At 45.5% G+C, this 17,120-nt stretch overlaps 1 protein-coding gene across 2 annotated transcripts in view; it reads right to left on the minus strand.

Annotated features, from left to right (window-relative positions):
- LOC112217058 (fatty acyl-CoA reductase 1-like) overlaps positions 1 to 17,120 on the minus strand; it is a 74,488-nt gene that overhangs the window by 51,755 nt on the left and 5,613 nt on the right. The gene's annotated exons all lie outside the window — the stretch shown is intronic.

Raw genomic sequence — 17,120 nt, forward strand, 5'->3', positions numbered from 1 at the left:
TTTGGTCAGGCCAGGGTGTGACATGGGTGATTTATGTGTCTTGTCTTGTCTAGGGGTTTATTAGATTTATGGGGTTGTGTTTAGTAGAGTTGTCTAGGAAAGTCTATGGTTCCCTGGAGTGGTTCTCAATCAGAGGCAGGTGTTTATCGTTGTCTCTGATTGGGAACCATATTTAGGCAGCCATATTCTTTGGGTATTTCGTGGGTGATTGTTCCTGTCTGTGTTTTGCACCAGTTAGGACTGTTTCAGGTTTTCACGTTTCTTGTTTTGTGGGGTGGGGTGGGGTAGGGTGGGGTGTGTGTGTACACGGGTGGGGTGTGTGTGTACACGGGTGGCTTGGTCTGTTATAGAGCAGCACCCTCATGGTTTGTTTGAGGAGTCTCATCCCACATTCTATGCCAAGCATAGCACATACCCACACACACTGCTGTGCTCGGGTGGATGAAATTATGTTGAATTTCATATTTGACTTGGCATATTATATTTGACCTTATTTCAATGCTGATGGTAAAATGGTATGGTTTAAATGTTTATTATTGATATCGTGAATTTGGCATCCTATTTTTAGGGTTAATGGTTGTTACTTCTAAAGATCCAATCAACCATGGGCCAATGATAGTATACCTAGCTTCACGTTGAAATGATGGTGTCCTTTGGGCAAATCAGATGTCAATGTAGCCTACATAAACCCAACCGCACACCAAATGTACTTTCAAATCCAGCCTGCGTTAGATAAGTTAGAGGAGTTACTTTCAACTATTCAATGTGATTCTATTCAACATATCACATGCCTCTCCAAAGCGGATGACAACTTCCTGTCTTCCTGGCCTGGCCTCAGTCAACCAGCCTGCAAAACTGGTGTCCTATCAGCCTTATAAACGATGACCGTCAAATACTGGCACAAAGATTGGTCAGTGTTTAGTGGGGCCAGCCAACCAAACATGATAAGTGTTCAAGCTAGAGAAGCCATGTGTGGGTTCTCTGTATCCTTCTCCATCTTCTCTCCTGGTCTCTGGGCCACAGGTTCCCAACAGTGTTAGCTGAAGTACCAGAACTACATCCCCAAAGCAATGATCAAGATAACAGAGAAAACATATAGAAAAACCTTCCTCCCTCCGTCAAACACACAACTCTGACCATAACCTCTCTCCCCCACAGTGGCCTCTTTAAACGCCCTTCCAAAAGGGGGTCATGGTAAAGGTCCCTCCACTGATGTCATGTCATTCCGGCTCTACGCTCCAGTAAATCGCAGAGATTCTTCGGGGGCGACTAAAGGAACAGGGGGGGGGAGCTGGAGGTCACTATGGATTAGCTCCTCACAATGAATACACACACACGCGGTCCAGCCAGGGCATTCCATCCAGGTCACAGCCTTCAGCCGCTCGCTCCTCTTCTCCCCATCAAGAAGTAGATTGGAGTGGGAGAGTGAAGGAGCTGATAGGAATAGCCTCACGAACACTCACACAGTATGGAACTATAGTTATCTATGATCTGTAGACCACCATAATCTCTGTGACAGCTTACAGTACTTTGGGTCTATAGGGAGAGACTGGCTCTCCTGCCTTCACTAAACGTCCGCTCAGCTATGGTATGTCCTTCACCAAGAGGATGGACACTGACACCTGCTGCAGTAAAGTCCCAGTCTTAACACATGGGGCTGGGGGCAGAGGGGAGCTGTCAATCACAGACATGCAGCTTGGAGCGAGGGAAGGTGAGGTTGATCCTGGTTCAGGATAAATCCCCAAACCATTTATCTGTTCGATAATGTGTATGATTGAGACTTAGAAGACTCAGCCAAAGTAAGGCTCTGGAGATGTCAATCTGTATTAACTTGATCCAAACTGCTCGGTCACTAAATGACAATATCATCACATTCCCTGTTTTGTAACCCTGAAAGATGGGTCAACTACCTGTTTGCTGATAAGTGCGGAGTCTTCTTGACAAAGTACCATGTAGCCTCAGAAAGTCATTTAGGGACAGTTCCATAATGATGCTGTGAGACTTTTCTGCTACCAAAGTTACAGCACAAATCCTCCTCCACTGCAGGATTTTCTAGTCAGGCATCCAGCTACTTGCTGTTTCAGCTAATTCCAGACGTTTCTTTCGAGCGAGTGCTTTTCTGTGTTTTGCCTTGGCAGCTCTTCTCACCAGGAGGTATGTGCTTGTTTTTGGAAGACAGCTGTTGGAGTCACGGCGTTGCTCAGCGGTACTCTGCCACCGAGGGCCTTACAGCCTTTAAGCACATCAATCTGCCATTGGTCGGTCAGTAGAGTGGAGTCTTGGAAACCCAAACACACACTACAGCCTCACTGGCTGCCTGTCGTCTGTGAAATGAACACAGACAGAAGCCAGCTCAACAGAGAACAGAGAAAGAATCAGAAAGAGGAATACTGTGACTGACAATAATTAAGGCAACTTTAGTCTACTAAGAACGGGCAGTGCCCAACATCACAAAAGAGAAGTCAGCAGCCTTTTTCACAAAACAGCCACTCTCCCCTGAGAACCCAGGCCTTGGAGGCTGCTCAACCAAATAGCACCACCCACAACAGTAAACACAGCCACTCTCCCCTGAGAACCCAGGCCTTGGAGGCTGCTCAACCAAAGAGCACCACCCACAACAGTAAACACAGCCACTCTCCCCTGAGAACCCAGGCCTTGGAGGCTGCTCAACCAAAGAGCACCACCCACAACACAGCCACTCTCCCCTGAGAACCCAGGCCTTGGAGGCTGCTCAACCAAAGAGCACCACCCACAACACAGCCACTCTCCCCTGAGAACCCAGGCCTTGGAGGCTGCTCAACCAAAGAGCACCACCCACAACACAGCCACTCTCCCCTGAGAACCCAGGCCTTGGAGGCTGCTCAACCAAAGAGCACCACCCACAACAGTAAACACAGCCACTCTCCCCTGAGAACCCAGGCCTTGGAGGCTGCTCAACCAAAGAGCACCACCCACAACACAGCCACTCTCCCCTGAGAACCCAGGCCTTGGAGGCTGCTCAACCAAAGAGCACCACCCACAACACAGCCACTCTCCCCTGAGAACCCAGGCCTTGGAGGCTGCTCAACCAAAGAGCACCACCCACAACACAGCCACTCTCCCCTGAGAACCCAGGCCTTGGAGGCTGCTCAACCAAAGAGCACCACCCACAACACAGCCACTCTCCCCTGAGAACCCAGGCCTTGGAGGCTGCTCAACCAAAGAGCACCACCCACAACAGTAAACACAGCCACTCTCCCCTGAGAACCCAGGCCTTGGAGGCTGCTCAACCAAAGAGCACCACCCACAACAGTAAACACAGCCACTCTCCCCTGAGAACCCAGGGCTTGGAGGCTGCTCAACCAAAGAGCACCACCCACAACAGTAAACACAGCCGCGCCAACCACTTAGGTTTCAGGCAGCAGCGGGCACCGGCTGCCAACAGCCCTAGCTCATCCAACAACCTGGCATTGTGCACTCCCTGGAACCCGTGAAGTACATAGGAGCCGTGCCCTACTTAGGAGCCCAACTATTCCACAGTCGCAGACTGTCAGTCTGCCTGTCTGTTGTTGGCTAATGGGTCAAACACAGAGCTCTGTTTAGAGATTAAGATGGATGACATTGATGATGAACGAGGATTACTGTTTTCATGAGGCACAACGTTTACTGGGAAGGATGAGTAGGGTACAGCCTTGTGAATGAGGGCTGGCATTCGGAAAAGCTGCTTTCCTTCGTTTTGCAGGCCTACTGGTTTGGCCAAAAGAGGAAATGAGTTCTCCCTTTCTCTGTGTTGCTATACGGTGCTCTTTGGCCTGAGGGGGTGGATGATGGAGAATTATACTGGTCATTACATTAAAGCAGTGACTAACGTTTCAACAAATTACACCTTAAAGAAAAAAAGATGGATGAACATAATCCTGTGGTTTAGCCTGTGTATGACTAGAGGGAAAATAAGCTACATGAGAATGCTAACAAGCAAACTAAGAAGCACAATGATTGGTTTTCAGCCCAGGACCCACATCAACTTCAAGATGGTGGAAATTCAGTGGACCGCCAACAGGTTAGACTGACATTCCCTGACAATCCACTGCTGGTCATTCACTATTCCCAGAAGACACAAGAGTGTCAGTGAACCAGACACAAACCTCCACTGTTACTGAAGCATCCATGTCAAGGGCCTTTCTCAATGATGCATCATCCTTACATGTAACCACAGCCTCTACTTCCTGCTATCAAGGTTATAATACTGTAAACAAACCTACCTGATAGATTTCTACTATTGACATAAAGGATGCATGAAAGTGAAGTCTATTTCCAGCCTTGACTTGAGTGACAGGTCCTGAGTAATGATGAGACCAGCCTGAAGTGAGGAGTCGTGACCCAGGCAGATTGATTAGTTTAATCAAGCATTGAGTGGAGAGTCACATTACAGTGAACAGGAGATGAGGGAAATGGACATGCGCACAGCTACGCATCAATGTACAACTACACACTAAATGATGAAGGGGCCTTGTTAGCAGCCAGCACGGTCTATAATGAATGAACATTGGGTGTCATTGGCAAGTTGTCTGGATGTACTCCAACTTTTGGTCTTACATTGTGACATGATAAGACCAGGAGTTTTTCCTGGTCAAGTCACCAGGTACCAAATCTTTTTTTTGATTTTGATTTATTTAACTAGGCAAGAGATCAAATGGAAATAGAGGGTTGAAAGTAGAAAGCGGGAGTTTTTCCTGACCACAATCCTAGTCCACAAGAAAACTCTTAGCTCTAGTTGGGAGGCTTCAGGTGGTAAAAAGCAGGAAGGAGGGTAGGTTAGATCAGGAACAGGCAGCTCCAGTCCGAGGGGACCGGAGAGGTTTCACTCTATTACCTCATCCATAGCAAACACAGCTCATTAAACACATTGCATTCTAAACTGAAGATCATGATTAGTTGATTATTGGAGTCAGGTGTGTTAGCTGAGGAAAGTGTGACACCAATCAGTCCCCCGAGGACTGGAGCTTCCCAGGCCTGGGCTAGATTATTAAGACACAGAAAAATGATATAGCACTCCCAGGCAGATTACAGTATTGCAAAAATGTTTATTTCCTTCCATGAATTCGGCACACAAGAAGAAAACCTCCCTGAATGCCTCCAACAAACATAGACAAGATGTTCTAACACGTAGCATTAGCACACAACCATCAGTAAAGTAGAGGTACAACCTAGAAAAGCTCACAGATAAAGGGAGATGTAGGACTATTCTTCTTTCACAGGAGAACTATTCACAAAGTAACATTTTTATGTCTGTTTTTATCCTTTTAAATGCCAAGATGCCAGAGACAATTTTCCATTCTGTGGAAACCTAATGGACAATAAAGTTTTCTAACGAATCTAACTAACTAGATTTTGGGCTGGAAGTTGTTGTTGTTAATTTGGTTGTTCGGGGAAAAGGGGATACAATCAGCTTTGTTCTTCTGCTGGGTACAAGGCTGGTCGGAGTGAGAAATTAAATAAATGCTGCTCTCTTACTGTGAGCTCCTAGCTGTCTCTAAGGTTATTCTCAGAGGCACCACTTTACTGCTATAAAGCCGTGTCCCGTTTCCCACATCTGTTAAAAGAACACTGTTACAATTCTGGTAGTTTCTGACAAGTCTATTTTCGGGAATGCAATCAACGTCACCCTCTGTCATACCTTGAGGGGAACAGCGACCTCAATAAGTGATCCCAAGAAACACTGGCATTTACCAAGTATTGTGGCAGAAGCCTATTGGAGAGACCAGCTGTGTTGTTTAATGGAGCAGCCAGTTAGTTTTGTCTGTCACCTCTCTGTGTGTTGCAGCCAGGATGGCCCAGCCTGCCAGGCTCTATCTGGGCTTTGGACAGCTGCCGAGGAGGCTCCCATCTATCTATCTATCTATTGAGGAGCTGAGGTGAGCAATCAGCAGGAGGAAGAGAAAAAAAAAGAAAGATAGATAGACAGATAGATGCCTCCTGGGCAGACGTCCAAAGCCCAGATAGAGCCTGGCAGGCTGGGCCATCCTGGCTGCAACACACAGAGAGGTGACAGACAAAACTAACTGGCTGCTCCATTAAACAACACAGCTGGTCTCTCCAATGCGCTTCTGCCACAATACTAGATAGATATGTCTCAAATGTAGTCACCAAGGTGTGGAGGAATATGGTACCATCTAGACTACCTGGCTATCAAGTGTCTCACTCCCTATGTGCTTGTCAGACAGGACCATGCTGAGAGTGGGAAAGTCCCACTCAGTCCATGTGACGACACACGCAAGGATTTGACGTCATTGTGAATGTCTCAAGTATGTCTCGCGTTCACCTGAATGTCTCAAGAATGTCTCACTCTCACCTGCATGTGTCAATAATGTCTCACTCTCACCTGCATGTGTCAAGAATGTCTCACTCTCACCTGCATGTGTCAAGAATGTCTCACTCTCACCTGCATGTGTCAAGAATGTCTCACTCTCACCTGCATGTGTCAAGAATGTCTCACTCTCACCTGCATGTGTCAAGAATGTCTCACTCTCACCTGCATGTGTCAAGAATGTCTCACTCTCACCTGAATGTGTCAAGAATGTCTCACTCTCACCTGAATGTGTCAAGAATGTCTCACTCTCACCTGAATGTCTCAAGAATGTCTCACTCTCACCTGCATGTGTCAAGAATGTCTCACTCTCACCTGAATGTGTCAAGAATGTCTCACTCTCACCTGAATGTGTCAAGAATGTCTCACTCTCACCTGAATGTCTCACTCTCACCTGAATGTCTCAAGAATGTCTCACTCTCACCTGAATGTGTCAAGAATGTCTCACTCTCACCTGAATGTGTCAAGAATGTCTCACTCTCACCTGAATGTGTCAAGAATGTCTCACTCTCACCTGAATGTCTCACTCTCACCTGAATGTGTCAAGAATGTCTCACTCTCACCTGAATGTGTCAAGAATGTCTCACTCTCACCTGAATGTGTCAAGAATGTCTCACTCTCACCTGAATGTGTCAAGAATGTCTCACTCTCACCTGAATGTGTCAAGAATGTCTCACTCTCACCTGAATGTCTCACTCTCACCTGAATGTCTCAAGAATGTCTCACTCTCACCTGCATGTGTCAAGAATGTCTCACTCTCACCTGAATGTGTCAAGAATGTCTCACTCTCACCTGCATGTGTCAAGAATGTCTCACTCTCACCTGCATGTGTCAAGAATGTCTCACTCTCACCTGAATGTGTCAAGAATGTCTCACTCTCACCTGAATGTGTCAAGAATGTCTCACTCTCACCTGAATGTCTCAAGAATGCCTCACCTGAATGTCTCAGTTAAGCTTCCTTCCTCCCTCCTTTCAAGACAGTCCGGGATTCAATCCGATTGCAGGTTATAGGCATTGCAGCTTTTAAAGGTTGTTCCCACGTTAGCTGAGACTGCATTCACTGCATATGTCGGCTCAATCTATTGTGGAATCTGTAAGGCTTCAGAGATAGCAGGCTGAATAGAACTTGTACTGTGATTTCTCCCTTATCAAACACTGCAGAACACTAAAAACGTTTCAAACTTCCCTCTGGTTCCAGGAAAGGATTACTGCACACTATTACCAGAACTAAATTGGGAGGTGTGTGTGTGTGTCAGCTTGTAATTGTATGACAGAAAAGCCTCTGGGCTGATAGACAGTTCTCATGCAATGTCAGGTCTATGTTGTCCAGTCCTCTGTTAAATACATGTACACATACTGTATAGAGAAGCTGTGAGCAGTGTTAACCTGTAGCTTACTGGCCTATAGCCATAAGTGGATATGACATCATTGCTGACATTTAAACCATCTCATAACTCAGGCACGCACGCACACACACACACACACGCACACGTTATTGGTCTCCTGGTCTTCTTTTCACTCTCTTAACCCATTTAAAACCCAGTGGAGAGATTGAAAATCAGTGCCTCTTCTCAAATCGAATCAAAGTCTATTTGTCACACGCGCTGAATACAGTGAAATGCTTTCTTACAGGCCCTAACCAGCAGTGTCATTTCTAAGTAAAAAAATACTAATATTAAAAAGGTATTAGGTGAACAATATAGGTAAGTAAATAAATAAAAACAACAATAAAAAGACAGTGAAAATAACAGTAGCGAGGCTACATACAGTTGAAGTCGGAAGTTTACATACACATACATCAATCTTTATTTTAAGATTGTTAAATGTCAGAATAATAGTAGAGAGAATGATTTATTTCAGCATTTCTTTCTTTCATCACATTCCCAGTGGGTCAGAAGTTTACATACACTCAAATAGTATTTTGTAGCATAGTATATATCCCCCCCCAAGCAGACACATCGATGGCTCTGAACGAACTTTATTTGACTCTTTGCAAACTGGAATCCATTTATCCGGAGGCTGCATTCATTGTAGCTGGGGATTTTAACAAGGCTAATCTGAAAACAAGACTCCCTAAATTTTATCAGCATATCGATTGCGCAACCAGGGGTGGAAAAACCTTGGATCATTGTTACTCTAACTTCCGCGACGCATATAAGGCCTTGCCCCGCCCTCCTTTCGTAAAAGCTGACCATGACTCCATTTTGTTGATCCCTGCCTACAGACAGAAACTAAAACAAGAGGCTCCCACGCTGAGGTCTGTCCAACGCTGGTCCGACCAAGCTGACTCCACACTCCAAGACTGCTTCCATCACGTGGACTGGGATATGTTTCGTATTGCTTCAGATAACAATATTGACGAATACGCTGATTCGGTGTGCGAGTTCATTAGAACGTGCGTTGAAGATGTCGTTCCCATAGCAACGATTAAAAAATTCCCTAACCAGAAACCGTGGATTGATGGCAGCATTCGCGTGAAACTGAAAGCGCGAACCACTGCTTTTAATCAGGGCAAGGTGACTGGTAACATGACCGAATACAAACAGTGCAGCTATTCCCTCCGCAAGGCTATCAAACAAGCTAAGCGTCAGTACAGAGACAAAGTAGAATCTCAATTCAACGGCTCAGACACAAGAGGCATGTGGCAGGGTCTACAGTCAATCACGGACTACAAGAAGAAATCCAGCCCAGTCACGGACCAGGATGTCTTGCTCCCAGGCAGACTAAATAACTTTTTGCCCGCTTTGAGGACAATACAGTGCCACTGACACGGCCTGCAACGAAAACATGCGGACTCTCCTTCACTGCAGCCGAGGTGAGTAAGACATTTAAACGTGTTAACCCTCGCAAGGCTGAAGGCCCAGACGGCATCCCCAGCCGCGCCCTCAGAGCATGCGCAGACCAGCTGGCCGGTGTGTTTACGGACATATTCAATCAATCCCTATACCAGTCTGCTGTTCCCACATGCTTCAAGAGGGCCACCATTGTTCCTGTTCCCAAGAAAGCTAAGGTAACTGAGCTAAACGACTACCGCCCCGTAGCACTCACTTCCGTCTTCATGAAGTGCTTTGAGAGACTAGTCAAGGACCATATCACCTCCACCCTACCTGACACCCTAGACCCACTCCAATTTGCTTACCGCCCAAATAGGTCCACAGATGATGCAATCTCAACCACACTGCACACTGCCCTAACCCATCTGGACAAGAGGAATACCTATGTGAGAATGCTGTTCATCGACTACAGCTCGGCATTCAACACCATAGTACCCTCCAAGCTCGTCATCAAGCTCGAGACCCTGGGTCTCGACCCCGCCCTGTGCAACTGGGTACTGGACTTCCTGACGGGCCGCCCCCAGGTGGTGAGGGTAGGCAACAACATCTCCACCCCGCTGATCCTCAACACTGGGGCCCCACAAGGGTGCGTTCTGAGCCCTCTCCTGTACTCCCTGTTCACCCACGACTGCGTCGCCACGCACGCCTCCAACTCAATCATCAAGTTTGCGGACGACACAACAGTGGTAGGCTTGATTACCAACAACGACGAGACGGCCTACAGGGAGGAGGTGAGGGCCCTCGGAGTGTGGTGTCAGGAAAATAACCTCACACTCAACGTCAACAAAACTAAGGAGATGATTGTGGACTTCAGGAAACAGCAGAGGGAACACCCCCCTATCCACATCGATGGAACAGTAGTGGAGAGGGTAGCAAATTTTAAGTTCCTCGGCATACACATCACAGACAAACTGAATTGGTCCACTCACACAGACAGCATCGTGAAGAAGGCGCAGCAGCGCCTCTTCAACCTCAGGAGGCTCAAGGCCATCAGACTGTTAAACAGCCACCACTAACATTGAGTGGCTGCTGCCAACACACTGACACAACTCCAGCCACTTTAATAATGGGAATTGATGGGAAATGTAAATATATCACTAGCCACTTTAAACAATGCTACCTTATATAATGTTACTTACCCTACATTATTCATCTCATATGCATACGTATATACTGTACTCTATATCATCGACTGCATCCTTATGTAATACATGTATCACTAGCCACTTTAACTATGCCACTTTGTTTACATACTCATCTCATATGTATATACTGTACTCGATACCATCTACTGTATCTTGCCTATGCTCCTCTGTACCATCACTCATTCATATATCCTTATGTACATATTCTTTATCCCCTTACACTGTGTATAAGACAGTAGTTTTGGAATTGTTAGTTAGATTACTTGTTGGTTATTACTGCATTGTCGGAACTAGAAGCACAAGCATTTCGCTACACTCACATTAACATCTGCTAACCATGTGTATGTGACAAATAACATTTGATTTGATGATTTGATTTGATTTGTGATGGCCACTCCAATACCTTGACTTTGTTGTCCTTAAGCCATTTTGTCACAACTTTGGAAGTATGCTTGGGGTCATTGTCCATTTCGAAGACCCATTTGCGACCAAGCTTTACTTCCTGACTGATGTCTTGAGATGTTGCTTCAATATGTCCATATAATCTTCCTACCTCATGATGCCATCTATTTTGTGAAGTGCACCAGTCCCTCCTGCAGCAAAGCAACCCCACAATATGATGCTGCCACCCGCGTGCTTCACGGTTGAGATAGTGTTCTTCGGCTTGCAAGACTCCCCCTTTTTCCTCCAAACATAACGATGGTCATTAAAGCCAAACAGTTCTATTTTTGTTTCATCAGACCAGAGGACATTTCTTCAAAAAGTACGAACAAAGTATGATTTTTGTCCCTGTGTACAGATGCAAACCGTAGTCTGGCTTTTTTTATGCCGGTTTTGGAGCAGTGACTTCTTCCTTGCTGAGCGATATATTGCTGTCGATATAGGACTCGTTTTACTGTGGATACTTTTGTACCTGTTTCCTCCAGCATCTTCACAAGGTCCGTTGCTGTTGTTCTGGGATTGATTCACACTTTTTGCACCAAAGTACGTTCATCTCTAGGAGACAGAATGCATCTCCTTCCTGTGCGGTATGACAGCTGCGTGGTCCCATGGTGTTCATACTTGCGTACTATTGTTTGTACAGATGGACATGGTACCTTCAAGCGTTTGGAAATTGCTCACAAGGATGAACCAGACTTGTCGAGGTCTACAATTTTTTTCTGAGGTCTTGGCTGATTCCTTTTGATTTTCCCATGATGTCCCAAAGAGGCGTTTGAAGGTAGGCCTTGAAATACATCCACAGGTACACCTCCAATTGACTCAAATCATGTCAATTAGCCTATCAGAAGCTTCTAAAGCCATGACATAATTTTCTGGAATTTCCCAAGCTGTTTAAAGGCTGTGCGTTCGAGGCTTCTTTTTACAGTCTATGGCTCGAGGAAACTGATGATCTGATCTATCTGATTAGCCAGCGTTAGACCTATAGGTCCTCTTGATTTGATCTCTGGGCTGCCAGGTAGACGGAGTACTACTTTCAGACACATGAAATGGTTGAAAATGGGAACACTTTTCCTTCCCGGCCCTAGGGCTGCTGAATCAAGTACATCTAACGGGAACAGCTCAAAATAAATACAAAAAAATGTACGGCAAGGCTTTCGCGATCAACCGGTTGGTGACCAATGCACAAGAGAGAGAGAGGCACCACAGGAGAAACCCAGACAAACCCTCCTGCTGATGCAGAGCCAGAGGCTGAACTAGAAGCAGGATGGGGCTGATGTATTGTCCTCAGTAAAAAATCAACCGTGGGCCATAAAAATGTTCTGAGTGTTCCACTGTGAGAACTACTGTGCCATACGAACTATGCGTTCTTATACTTTATGTGCAAACTATGTCTCCCATCATGACACGTGAACCAGTTCTTCCACCTGGATGGCAAACTCTTAGCTATGATGGAGGAGCTGGATTTAAGAACATTGAATGGGATAACATGTCAAGACACAACTTGTATTTCTACAAAGAGCAGATTTTCCTCTGTGATCATAACCCCCCTCCATTAACCCTACTGGGTTCAGACATGCTTGAGAGTGTAACATGGTAAATAGGAAATGACTATAAGGGTGCGGTCACAAGGTGCTCTTATGGAGTATATTTTCCTTCATAGAATACATTCTGTTCTTTACACAGAACATTTATAAAGAGCTGGTTGATAGTCAGCAGTGACCTTAGGCTGGTTTTACTGGATGAGAAAACAGTACCAGATTCCATCCCAGTGCTCCACTCCCTAATCTACTGAATGTACGAGGAAAACCTGGGCATTTATCTGGTGTGAATGAAAGGATGGCCTTACCTCTCTCTCAGGGAATGTTAGAGTCACTCCATCACACTCGACCAAGGGTCATCAAACATTTACCGCAAATATTAAATGTGTCTTTAACATGTTACTCTGAGAAATATTGACCTGTCAATGGATCAGGGAGTATCAGTACCAGATCAATGTGAAGCTATATACAGGGAGTACCAGTACCAGATCAATGTGGAGCTATATACAGGGAGTACCAGATCAATGTGAAGCTATATACAGGGAGTACCAGTATCAGATCAATGTGGAGCTATGTACAGGTAGTACCAGTACCAGATCAATGTGGAGCTATGTACAGGTAGTACCAGTACCAGATCAATGTGGAGCTATGTACAGGTAGTACCAGTACCAGATCAATGTGGAGCTATATACAGGTAGTACCAGTACCAGATCAATGTGGAGCTATATACAGGTAGTACCAGTACCAGATCAATGTGGAGCTATATACAGGTAGTACCAGTACCAGATCAATGTGGAGCTATATACAGGTAGTACCAGTACCAGATCAATGTGGAGCTATATACAGGGAGTATCAGTACCAGATCAATGTGGAGCTATATACAGGGAGTATCAGTACCAGATCAATGTGGAGCTATATACAGGGAGTACCAGTACCAGATCAATGTGGAGCTATATACAGGGAGTACCAGTACCAGATCAATGTGGAGCTATGTACAGGGAGTACCAGTACCAGATCAATGTGGAGCTATATACAGGGAGTACCAGATCAATTTGGAGCTATAAACAGGGAGAACCAGTACCAGATCAATGTGGAGCTATATACAGGGAGTATCAGTACCAGATCAATGTGGAGCTATATACAGGGAGTACCAGTACCAGATCAATGTGGAGCTATATACAGGGAGTACCAGTACCAGATCAATTTGGAGCTATATACAGGGAGTACCAGTACCAGATCAATGTGGAGCTATACACAGGGAGTACCAGTACCAGATCAATGTGGAGCCATATACAGGGAGTATCAGTACCAGATCAATGTGGAGCTATGTACAGGGAGTACCAGATCAATGTGGAGCTATATACAGGGAGTACCAGATCAATTTGGAGCTATAAACAGGGAGTACCAGTACCAGATCAATGTGGAGCTATATACAGGGAGTATCAGTACCAGATCAATGTGGAGCTATATACAGGGAGTACCAGTACCAGATCAATGTGGAGCTATATACAGGGAGTACCAGTACCAGATCAATTTGGAGCTATATACAGGGAGTACCAGTACCAGATCAATGTGGAGCTATACACAGGGAGTACCAGTACCAGATCAATGTGGAGCTATATACAGGTAGTACCAGTACCAGATCAATGTGGAGCTATATACAGGTAGTACCAGTACCAGATCAATGTGGAGCTATATACAGGTAGTACCAGTACCAGATCAATGTGGAGCTATATACAGGTAGTACCAGTACCAGATCAATGTGGAGCTATATACAGGTAGTACCAGTACCAGATCAATGTGGAGCTATAAACAGGGACTATCAGTACCAGATCAATGTGCAGAGGTACGAGGAATTTGACGTAGGGTAAAGTGACTACTGTAGGCATCAGGATAGACAATAATAAGGTATTAGAGGTAGATATGTACATGAAGGCAGGGTAAAGTGACTACTGTAGGCATCAGGATAGACAATAATAAGGTATTAGAGGTAGATATGTACATGAAGGCAGGGTAAAGTGACTAGGCATCAGGATAGACAATAATAAGGTATTAGAGGTAGATATGTACATGAAGGTAGGGTAAAGTGACTAGGCATCAGGATAGACAATAATAAGGAATTAGAGGTAGATATGTACATGAAGGCAGGGTAAAGTAACTAGGCATCAGGATAGATAATAATAAGGTATTATAGGTAGATATGTACATGAAGGCAGGGTAAAGTGACTAGGCATCAGGATATATTTATAAGAGTAAAATAAAGAACAGAGTAGCAGCATCAAATGATGAGTGTAAAAGTGTATGAATGTGAGTGTGTGTAATGTGTATGTATGTGTTTGTGTTGTGTTGGTATGCGTGTTTGTGTTGTGTGTGTGTTTGTAGTGTATGTGAATGTGTGGGTTTTGTGTGGGAGTGTCAATGTAGTGTGAGTGAGTGAGTGAGTGAGTGAGTGAGTGAGTGAGTGAGTGAGTGAGTGAGTGTGTATATGGTGTGCATATATAGTCTAGTGAGTGTACATAGGGTCAGTGCAAGATAGAGAGTGCAGATAGTTTGGGTACCATTAATTGAATATTTAGCAGTCTGGACATTTAGCAGTCTTATGGCTTAGGGATAGAAGCTGTCTCAAAGCCTGTTGGTCACTGAGCCAATGCTCCAGTACCGTTTGCCAGACAGAAGGCAGAGTGAACAGTCTATGGCTTGGGTGGCTGGAGTCTTTGGCAATTTTTCAGGCCTTCCTTTAACACAACCTGATATAGAGGTCCTGGATGGCAAGGAGCTTGGCCCTAGTGTGGTACTGGGCTGTCCGCACCACCCTCTGTAGTGCTTTGCGGTTAAGAGCAGTGCATTTGTCATACCAAGCAGTGATGCAGCCAGTCAAGATGCTCTCAATGGTGCAGCTGGATAACTCTTTGAGGATCCAAGGGCCCATGCCAAATATTTTCAGCTTCCCGATGGAGAAGAGGTGCTGCCATGCCCTCTTCACAACTGTGCGGGTGTGTGGACCATGTCCTTAGTGATGTGGACGCCAAGGAACTTGAAGCTCTCGACCCGTTCCACAAGAGCCACGTCGATGTGGATGGGGGCGTGCTCTCCCCTCTTTCTCCCATAATCCAAGATCAGCTCCTTCGTCTTACTGACGTTGAGGGAGAGGTTATCGTTCTGGCACCACACTGCTAAGTCACTGGCCTCCTCCCTATAGGCTGACTCATCGGCGTCTGTGATCAGGCCTACCACTGTTGTGTCGTCAGCCAACTTGATGATGGTGTTGGAGTCGTGCATGGCCACGCAGTCGTGGGCGAACAGGGAGCACAGGAGGGAACTAAGCACACACCCCTGAGGAGCCACCGTGTTGAGGGTCAGCGTGGCGGAGGTGTTGTTGCCTACCCTCGTCTCCTGGGGCCGGTCTGTCAGGACGTTTAGGATCTAGTTGCAGAGGGAGGGGTTCAGTCCAAGGGTCCCTAGCATGGTGATGTGGTTGGAGGGGACTATGGTGTTGAACACTGAGCTGTAGTCTATGAGCAGAATTCTCACATGGTTATTTCTCCTTTTGTTCAGGTGGGAGAGGGCAGTGTGAAATGCAATTGAAATTGCGTTATCTGTAGATCTGTTGGGGTGGTATGCAAATTTAAAGACACTGTATAACATTACTGTACTTTTATATTTGTATGGGAGGGTAAACATCAATTAATGATATGCTAATGCTACTTGATCATGAAGCATGTTGATAGTTAGCTAGCTAGCAGGAGTTAGCTGTGTATTGTCAGCTAATTTGTGTACGAGAAAATTAACCCTTTAATTATAGAGCTGGAAATTGCCAGGGACCTCACGAGATAATATTATCGATTCTCACGATTCTATATGTATTGCGATTCAATTCTGTGATTCTATTGTGACTACGTGTTTCAAACATATTGCTCACCATATGTCTGCTGCAGAGGGACAAGAGAGAGCCATGAGAAAACGAATTGGCTGTAAGGACAGACGCTGGGAGACGAGAAGCAAGTACAGGGAGTGAACATTTTATAAACAAAGGACATGAAACAGAACACGGACAGTGTCTGGACAGGGGAAACAAAACAACATTAATGCTGACATGGGGAACATGGGAGTCGGATGAGCCGGCTGAGGCGTGGAAGCCCGACGAGCCGAGGAAGCCTGACGAGCCAGCTGAGGTATGACGTGGGGTGGGAGCCTGCCAAGCCAACCGAAACAAAGAAACCTCTCGAGCAGGCTAAGGCATGGAAGCCCAACGATTCAGCTGAGGCACCCCCGGTTCCTTCGGCAGTGGTACCCGACGTCCCCAACAAAACAAAAAACTCCTTGATGCTTCAAATGGTCAGCATTCTGTAAGGACAGACGCTGGGAGACGAGAAGCAATTACAGGGAGTGAACATGTAATAAACAACGGACATGAAACAGAACACAGACAGCAACTGGACAGGGGAAACAAAATTACATTAATGCTGACACAGGGAACAAACTGAGGAACAGACAGATATATAAGGGGCAATCAACAAAGTGAAGGAGTCCAGGTGAGTCCAATATTGCACTGTAATGATGGTGACATGTGTGCGTAATGATGGACAGCCTGGTGGAGGGGAAGCGGGAGCAAGCGTGACATTGACTCCCTATTTAAAAAGAAGATGTAGAGAAAGCTATGAAAGAAAAAATACTGTAGTTTTGATGCAGGTACAACTATACAATACGATATATCGTAAAACATATTATATTCCTGTAACAGTATCGATTTTTTTCCCCCAATCACTATTTAATTGTCTGCAAATGCTTGTGGATTGTTGCATTACTCAAGAGTGTG

Source organism: Oncorhynchus tshawytscha, linkage group LG17, assembly GCF_018296145.1.
Source record: "Oncorhynchus tshawytscha isolate Ot180627B linkage group LG17, Otsh_v2.0, whole genome shotgun sequence".
NCBI lineage: Eukaryota > Metazoa > Chordata > Actinopteri > Salmoniformes > Salmonidae > Oncorhynchus > Oncorhynchus tshawytscha.